Consider the following 9727-nt stretch of genomic DNA (forward strand, 5'->3'; position numbering starts at 1 on the left):
ACATAAAAAGGGATGGGGATGTGGCTCAGTGGTTAGCCCCTGGACTCAATCCCTAGTGGTAAAAAAAAAAAAAAAAAAAATCAGGTCACAGATTTAAGACAAAAGTCACTAAACTTTTGAACTTAGACTTTATTTTTCAACTAGACATTTAATAAAGATATAAGTTACAGAAAATGCTCTGCAAAAGGCTCTGAAAGCTTCATCTAACTTTATTCCTTGATGTTACAATCTGAGCCCCCATTTTTTTTTAACAGTCTAGGGATCAAACCCAGGGCCTCATGCCTGTGAGGCAAGCACTTTACCTTTAAGCTATGTTCCCAGTCCCTGAACCTCAATTTCTCAAGTATCATTGAAAAAAGTATAGGAAGTCAAGTCACTCTTGGGAATTCTTGTACTAATACCCAGTAAAGAAGCAGGGATAATAGAGGCCCCAAAGCTCTGACAAGTAATCCTGCCTCCTCTCCAGGGTGAGAAAAAGTCAGAGGCCCAAATTAAAGTGCTATCTCGTTGGCAAAAGACGTGTGAAAAACTGCTGGGCCCTCTTCTAGCAATTTCAAGGAGCTTGTGTATTTTCATTTTGGGGTGTTAAATATTGCCAGAGAGAAGGCATCCTAGGGCATTTAGGTCAAATGCTAGGATTTCTTTAACTCTTTGGAATTCTAGCCAAATTCTGATGATGTTAAATTGAGATTCTAAAACTGATGTAAGTTATTTTTTGGAAACTAAAAAAACTAATCACTAATATCATTTTTTAAATGAGCCCATGTAACACCTGACGGACTTTCTATGCCTATGCAAAGATACTTGCTGCCAAACTTTTGCATGCTTCAGTAGTGTTGCTCAGGCTTTCTTCCCTTGCAATCTGAAGTCTCCTGTTTGGTTCCATTCAGACTGGATCCCTGGTTAGGTAAAGATAGCCTTCCTTACCCGGTTACCTCCCAGAGAATTCTTTCAGATATTTAAGTCAAAAAGAAACTCATCCCTAAATGGATAAAAAAAAATATACACAATGGAATATTACTCAGCATTAAAAGAGAATAAAATCATGGCATTTGCAGGTAAATGGATGGAGTTGGAGAATATCATGCTAAGTGATGTAAGCCAATCCCCAAAAACCAAAGGCCGAACGTTTTCTCTGATAAGTGGATGCAGATTCATAATGGGGATGGAGGCGGGGGAGTATGGGAGGAAGGGAGGAACTTGGGATAGGGCAAAGGAGAGGGAGGAGAAGGGAGTGGGTATGGGGGTAGAAAAGATGGTGGAATGAGATGGACATCATTACCCTAAGCACATGTATGAAGACATGACTGGTGTGAATATACTTTGTGTGCAACCAGAGAAATGAAAAATTGTGTTCCATTTATGTACTATGAATTGAAATGCATTCTGCTGTCATGTATAACAAATTAGAACTAATTAATTAATTAATTTAAAAGGAAATAAAGAAAGAAACTCATCCCTGTTTAGCTGCCTGACAGTCGGTGTTAGCAGGCCATTTAGAAGCCCTATCCCTGGCACTAAAGCCAACTTTCAAAGAAGTTGTCAAGAACAAGCCGGTGCACCACAAATGACAAATCATCTGCTCTGTATCTTAGGAAGATAATTGAAATCAACCCTCTCTCTTTCTACCCCAGCATTGCTAGTCAGGAAACCTGAAGAAGCCCTAGAACCCAGGAGGGCACAGGAAGGTCACTCTGGTACTTGGTGTGGGTGTTAGTTTATAGGACAAGGAAATTGAGTCAGCTGGCTCATAAGCTCGAGAACTTTCACATGTTTGAACAACAGACAGTATGATAACAGAAAACACCTATTTATAACAATAAAAAAAAAATACCTAGCAGCCAGCCTGGTGGCACACACCCGTCTGTCATCCCAGCTACTCTGGAGGCAGAAGCAAGAGAGTCACTTAAACCCAGGAGTTCAAGGTCAGCCTGGAAAACATTGGGAGACCCCAAATCTCAAAACAAACCCATCTGGGAATAAACTTAAGACTTATGTAAAATAAATAAGACTTTAAAATGCTGAAATTAAATGGAATGGAAAGTTTGACTAAATGGAAAGCTTACCACATTCTTTGTTAGAACAACAGAATTATTAAGAAGTTAGTTCTCCCCAACATATCTATAAATTTAATGTTCTCTCTGGGCTGGGGATGTGGCTCAAGTGGTAGCGCGCTCTCCTGGCATGCATGCGGCCCGGGTTCGATCCTCAGCACCACATACAAACAAAGATGTTGTGTCCGCCGATAACTAAAAAATAAATAATAAAATTCTCTCTCTCTCTCTCTCTCTCTCTCTCTCTCTCTAAAAAATAAATAAATAAATAAATTTAATGTTCTCTCAAGGAAATACCAAGTGTGAGGGTATTTTTTTTTTCACTTGTCAACATGATTTTAGAGTTGACATTGAAAATAAACATACAGAAATATCCTAGAAATACTTTAAAAGAAAATGATAAGGAGAATACTATCCTCTCCAGATACTAGGGTATCCAAAGCCCCAGTAATAGAAATCATGCAGCAATTCTGCAATGAATAGACAGATCATAGCACAGGTGCTGTACTCCTAGCAATTTAAAAAACTGAGGCAGGAGGATTGCAATTTTGAAGCCAGTCTCAGCAACTTAGCAAGACCCTGTCTCAAAATAAAAACAAGAAGAGCAGGACTCAGTGATACACACCTGTAATTCCAGCAGCTGGGAAGGCTAAAGCAAGAGGATCGCAAGTTCAAAGCCAGCCTCAGCAATTTAGCAAGACCCTGTCTCTAAATAAAATATAAAAAAGGGCTGGTGGTGTGTATCAGTGGTTAAAAGTCCTTGGGTTTAATTCCTAGGATGGATGGATGGATAGATAGATCATGGCATAGAACAGAAAATTTTAAAAAATAAACACGGTGCATATGGAAAATTATTGAATAGTCAAACCAAGCTCCTCATTTGCGGAGAAAGATTATTTAATATGTAGCTTAGGAAATATGATAATCATTTGAAAAAAAAGTTAAAAATCATACTTCATACCTAACACCAGAATAAATGCTATACTAGTTCAAAATTTATGTGTGAGATATGAGACCAAAAACTTCAAGAGAAACCTGGTAGAGTGCTTTTATAATTTCAGTTGGAGGATACATTACTAAATACTTCAGAAAACTAGAAGCCATAGAAGAAAATATTGACAAATTCAAAAATATCAAATAAAAGCCCATGTGGTAAAGAAAAATCATAAACAGAAGCTAGCCAATCCCTAAAAAACAAATGCCAAATGTCTTCTTTGATATAATGAGAGCAACCAAGAACAGAGCAGGGAGGAAGAGCAGGAGGAAAAGATTAACATTAAGCAGAGTCATGAAGTGGGAGGGAAAGGGAGAGAAAAGGGAAATTGCTTGGAAATGAAAGGAGACCCTCATTGTTATGCAAAATTACATATAAGAGTTTGTGAGGGGAATGGGAAAAAAATAAGAAGAGAAATGAATTACAGTAGATGGGGTAGAGAGAGAAGATGGGAGGGGAGGGGAGGGGGGATAGTAGAGGATAGGAAAGGTAGCAGAATACAACAGTTACTATTATGGTATTATGTAAAAATGTGGATGTGTAACCGATGTGATTCTGAAATCTTTGTAATGTTTTGAATAAAAAAAAAAAAAGAAAAGAAAAATCATAAACAATGCTGGGATTTTTTGTTTGTTTGGGTTTGTTTGTTTGTTTGCTTTGTTTTGTTTTTGGTACCAAGGATTGAACCCAGAGGCACTTAACCACTGAGTCAGTCTCCAACTCTTTTTATTTTTATCCTTTTTGTTTTGAGATAAGGTCTTGCTAAGTTACTTAGGCCTCATCAAATTGTTGAGGCTGGCTTTGAACTTGCAATCTTCCTATTTCAGCCTCCAGAGCCATTAAGGTTATAGGCATACACCACTACACCTGTCTTAAAGGTTTTTTTTTTTTTTTAAAAAAAGGACAATCTAGGGAAAAGCAGCAGTTGTAACTTATATTACAGACTAACTGGTCAACAGAAAAATTGGCAGAGGCTATGAATAAGCAGTTCTCCAAAAAAAGCCATCGTTCCCAGATCTAAGAAAAAATGCTTCATCTCATTATTTATCAAAGACTTGCAATTAAAACACTATGAGGTTCTATTTCTCCTCTCAAAGATAAAAAATATCACATAAGATTCCATTGCCATGTGGGAAAAGGCTCTCATATATAACTGAAGTGGAAATACAAATAATGGAAGTGGAATTACAAATAAATGTGTACATTATGGAAAGTAATTACTTTAAAACTTCAAAAATTTTTAAGTGTGTATGCCATTTGACCAACAAATTTCACTTCTAGAAATTTATCCTACATAAAGGTACAATTATATAGGCACATAATTATTCAATGTTTCATTTTTTGTTATGTCAAATAATTGGAAACAACCTAAATACTACTATAAAAGAATTCTTAAATTATGGCAAATTTATCCAATGGGACATCAAAGAGCCATAAACAACTATGAGGGAGCTCTTTATGTACTAAAATTGAATAACCACCAGAATACTTTATTAAATGAAAAAAAAAAGAGGCCAGGTGTGGTCTGGAGATATAGTGCTTGCCTCACATACACAAGGCCCTGGATTCAATCCCCAGCACCACACAAAAAAAAAAAAAAAAAGAGGAGGAGCCAGGTATATGGCATGTACTTGTAATCCTAGTTAATAAGGAGAATGAGGCAGGAGGATTATAAATTTTTGCCCAGCATGGGCAACTGAGTGAATCCCTGTTTCAAAACAAGATAAAAAGGACTGGCCAGGCATGGTGGCGCATGCCTATAATCCCAGCAAGAGGCTGAGGCAGGAGGATCCCAACTTCAAGGCCAGCCTCTGCAATTTAGCAAAGCCCTAGGCAATTTATATAGGTCCTGTCTCAAAATAAAAAAATAAAAAGGGCTGAGGATGTGGCTCAATGGTTGAGCACCCCTGGATTCAATCCCTAGTACAAAAAAAAAAAAAGAACTGGAGATGTAGCTCAGTGCCTGCCTAGCATGTAGGAGCCTCTGGGTCCAATCCCCAGTATTACAAAAAATAAAGGAAAAAAATTGCAGGGCAGAGTATAAAATATTCTACATTTGTGGAAAAAAACCCAGACCCCCAAAATAAACATATTTGAAGATGCAGAGAGAGTATAAGGTTAGAGGTTAGGAAAACTGCATGTCAGGGATAGTCGTGGGAGGTAAAATCTTTGAACTTGAATCATGCAGTTGTGGTATCTATTTTTAAAAATATATAATTTTAAAAGAATTTACAAAGTATATTGAGTGACAAGACACACAAAATTAAAAGTTGTACCTAAAATGCATAAACGTCAACGCACAAACAGAACTCAGTGAGTGCTCATCAGTGAGTGTTATCAGCCGACTGAGGAGCAAAGTGTGACTTCAGTGACCACTAGATGAAAAGGCTTGGAAAATGGAATTGTCAAAGTGCAATTTCCAAAAAAAGCTAAAAACATGATTCTTTTACAAAATTAAATGAATACTTGTCAAATATTTTATGTAATATAATTATCAACGAAGGAATCTATAGGATGGGAAAACTGATTCCAAGAGCCATTGAGGAGGAGGTTATATAGCCCATAGAGAAAAGCACATCAGAATAAGTTTGTTAGAGACAAATCTAGTTAAATGTTCCATGGGGCAATAAAAGCCTAGATTATTTTTTCTGATGGGCAGAAATCATTTGCATCTCTATCAGATCCATATCTACAAGTTAACATGCAACTTCAGAGTCTGAGTCCTTACTTGCAAATAGCAAAGTCCAATATATATTCCATATATAGTCTCCTAGAATATATGTATATTCTCCTAAAGACACAACTGGCTACATAATTTGCTAGGCTCAGTGAATAAAAATTCAGGAGCCCTTGTTCAGAAATTCAGAATTTCAAGACAAGAATAGCCAACGAAATTAGAGGGCCCAGCTAAACTCAGGATTCTGAAAGACTACACAGATTAGATCGCAGATTAAATGGCCAGGAAGCAGACTTTACCTGCAAACTTTTTTTTTTTTTTTCCTAAGACAGGATCTTGCTAAGTTCCTTAGGGTCTCCATAAATTGCTGAGGCTGGCCTCAAACTTGTGATCCTCTTTCCTTAGCCTCCTATGTTTCTGGGATTACAGGTGTGAGCCAGCATACCCAGCTAAACTAAATAATCTTTAGGAGAGTTTTTAAACAGTGCTCCAGTAGGACACTAAAAGGATATGTAGTCACTCTCCTGCTTTATGTCCAAGTTTCAAAAAAAAAATTTTTACAGAGTCAAAGAACCACTTCCTAGAGGTGTGGTTTGGGGCAAGTTCCTTAACCTCTGTAAGGCTCCAATAGTCTTGCTGGTAGATGAGAATTACAAATAATCCTCTCACCTTATATACTTCACAGGGTTGTCATGATTATGAAATAAAACACATGTTTGACAGTTTTATACACTGAGTCCTATACAAAATTGTGCAAATATTTAGTATTGGAATGTAGGTTAGGCATCCCAGCCTGGTTCTTCTTTCAGATTCTGAGAGTCAGTTCTCTTAACTTAGAGCTTCCTGGGGGAAATGACCTTGAATTCCATTGTAAGAAGAAATAGAGAGGTAACACTGTTGTCAGGAGGCAGGAAGTCGTCCCACACATAAGTGACAGTTTGGACAAAGGCTCAGAGAACAGGAAGGCTTAAGTCCATCCCAGGAGACCACAAAACTGCCATCCTTGCAAGCTGTCAGGAGATGAGTGGAGACAAGTCAGGTGAGTGGAGACTGCAAAATCCTAAGAACTCACCTACCCCAGGAAACATCATGTAGCACCTGTCAAGTTCTGCCCCCCCCCAAATTCCGAATGATCAAGAAAGAAAAGAGGTCACTACCTTTGGGACACTTCTTTGTATTCTTGTGTCTGTCTTCATAAATTTTATATCCCATTGCATCACTTACAAAACAATACTTCCTCCTTCGAAAGAAAAAAATCTTTGGTAAAATCGAAATCCTTCAAGATATTCCATATCACTCCTGTGGTTCCCGCAACCCGAGACGTTAAGTATTCCAGTTTCAAAGCACAATGTTAGCACCTTTCCATGATATTGCTCCTGACATCTTGGGTGGTAAAGGCTATGCATAGAAGATTCCACACTTGATGAGTCCCTCTTGGCACTTCAGGAACCAGGACTCCTTGGATAGGGACCAAAAAAGGAAATGCCCTGTATGGAAATCCCTCTCGTCCATCCCTGTTATTCCCAGCTTTCTCTGCAACTTTCTCTGCACGTACACCCACCACATGCCTGCTGCCTGACCCCTTCTTGACCACCAGAGTCTAACTGGCTTAGAGAGATTTATGACTACTTGCATTTTGCTGAAATTCTTTTGCCCCTCTCATTTTTCTGCTTGGTAATTGGGTATGAAGGTGGGGCGACAGAAGGGGGCGGGGCAGGGGAGGGTGAGCTGTAGTAGACTCAGAACAGAGATTTCCTTGAGAACAGGGACTTGAGAGCCAAAAAGCAGTCTCTGAAATCTGTGGCTTAGAGACCACCCAGGCTGAAGGTCTCCAGTGCTGGTGACACCCTACACACTGCACCGCACCCCTTGCATGCTGAGGCTCACGCACGTCTTTCTGCTCTCCAGAGCTTTAGCCCCCTGGAGCAGAACTATCATTTGTTAATGATTAGCCACAGGCTGCTCAGAATTCAGAAAAGCACTGTAGTTAAACCCAGAATGCAGCTCTTCTGCTTCTAGCTAGGTCCTCATGCATTGCCCTGGGTAAGAGTCTGCATGTGTTGCTCAGAGACTTGGTGACAATTTGAAGAAGCAAAATTCATGACTGCCTCTTTGTGTTCAAAAGAGGAATTAGAGGGAAGCCACTGAGTCTCTCTTGATCCTTCTTCTCATCCTCAGAACTTGTTTTTATTACCAGCCTGGGGGGTGGCTGGATTGTAAAACAAGAGGTCAGAGGGCAAGGGTAATTTCTTTCTTCATTTGCCTCAGATGAATGGTGGTTAGGGAGGGGATGCTGGACCAAGATGAAAGGGATACAGGTCAGCCTGGCATGGCTAATGGTGGAAGTGGGGTGATGGGAACATGGGGGTTCACTACACGATTCTCTCTAGTTTGGGTTTAGGTTTGAAGTTTTCCAACTTAAAAAAAAAAAAAATTCTGCCCTTGGCCAGGTGCATTGGTAATTCCTGCTACTCAGGAGCCAGAGGCAAGCTCAGGCCAGCCTGGGCAATTTAGAAAGACCCTGCCTCAAAGAAAAAAAAAAAGGGATGAAGGTATAGTTCAGTGGTAGAGCCCTCCTGGGTTCAATCCCCAGTACAGGAAAGGAAAGAAAGAAAGAAAAGAAATTTCACCCTCATGCAGTTTATGATCTCTTTAAAACAGAAGACAGGAGGCAAGGGCCAAGTGATAGTTGAGTGGCAGAGCAGTGCTGGTTGCAGGGTGCTTGTGCCCAGTTTTCTTTTCCACTGCCTGCTCTGTCTTCCATCCAGAACTTCAGCATCACCTCTCTGTGGGAAGCTTCATGGCAGAGATCTCGCCTTCAACTCTGTACCCAAATCTTCTTTGTCTAGGGACCAGTTTTTTACATTGCTCCCCCCCCCACCCCCGCCGCATTCCCACACTCCAAAACAAGAAAAAGAAGAAAACTAGGTTCTCACCCACAGGGTCAGCCCTGCAGCCCGAAACCAGGACCAGTTCTGAGCAGGTGCTCTCACTAGTCCCTGATAGACTAATGACTAAGAAGTAGAATTGATTGATGGAAAGCTTGAAAAATACAAATACCCAGGTCCTACCCAGACATAATGAATGGGGCCTGGGGTGGGAGAGAGAGGAATACATCATTCTGAAGGTTCCACTAGGGCTCTGTCCCTTTGGAAGGAAATTCCTATCCAGGCTCCAACTCGGTACCAAATTGCTGGGCAGCTGCCTGAGCTAGAAGAATGTTTTGGCTCTAGAAATTTGATTTGGCCTCCTCTATGGCCTTACTCTGCCCTTTTGGTGCCTGGAAATGGCAGTTTTCCTTAACAGCCCTTGGTGGCTCATTAATTTTCTGTTTCTTAACAGTTTTGTCCGCAGCCCCTACCTGGCTGCCCTTTCCTGAGATAGGTAGCTAATCATTCATCTCAAGCTAAAATACTGGTGCAATCTCTCTCTCGGGCTCTCCTATAGGTTTCTCACATGCCACATAAATCTACTGGGTTCTCTTCTCTCAATCAGTTTGCTCTTCTAGCTTCTACATTTCATTCTGGTTTTTGAACTGTATAGATCAGTGGTAGAGCTCTCCTGGGTTTAATCCACGAGAGCCCCAGACTTCAAGGATGTGGAAAATAAATCCAAGGACATTCCCCCTAAGCTTTTGCCATTTAAAATCCCAGGCCTCAGCCAGAGCAAAGGAGCACAGAAGGAACTTGCACAGCAACTGGCACCTGACACTCTATCCTAATGGGTCACCTGACCCCAATACAAAAAGCCACAGGAAATTCCCTATTGACATTCCTGTCCCAACCAAATGGGTCAGCAGGAGCCTGATATAATAGATGCCAAGAATTGTCCTACCATCTCACCCTAAACAAAGCCTATATAACCCATGGCCTTGCTTCAGCCTGCTGCCATTTTCTGCCCTGAAAATGAGCCACACCAGGGTTCCACCAATTGACTCCGCTACTAAATGCTGAATAAAGCAAAGCCTGCTGATCTGAGGTTTGCTTTCCATTGTCATGTGTG

The sequence above is a fragment of the Callospermophilus lateralis genome, chromosome 2 (assembly GCF_048772815.1).
Source record: "Callospermophilus lateralis isolate mCalLat2 chromosome 2, mCalLat2.hap1, whole genome shotgun sequence".
NCBI classification, from domain to species: Eukaryota; Metazoa; Chordata; class Mammalia; order Rodentia; family Sciuridae; genus Callospermophilus; species Callospermophilus lateralis.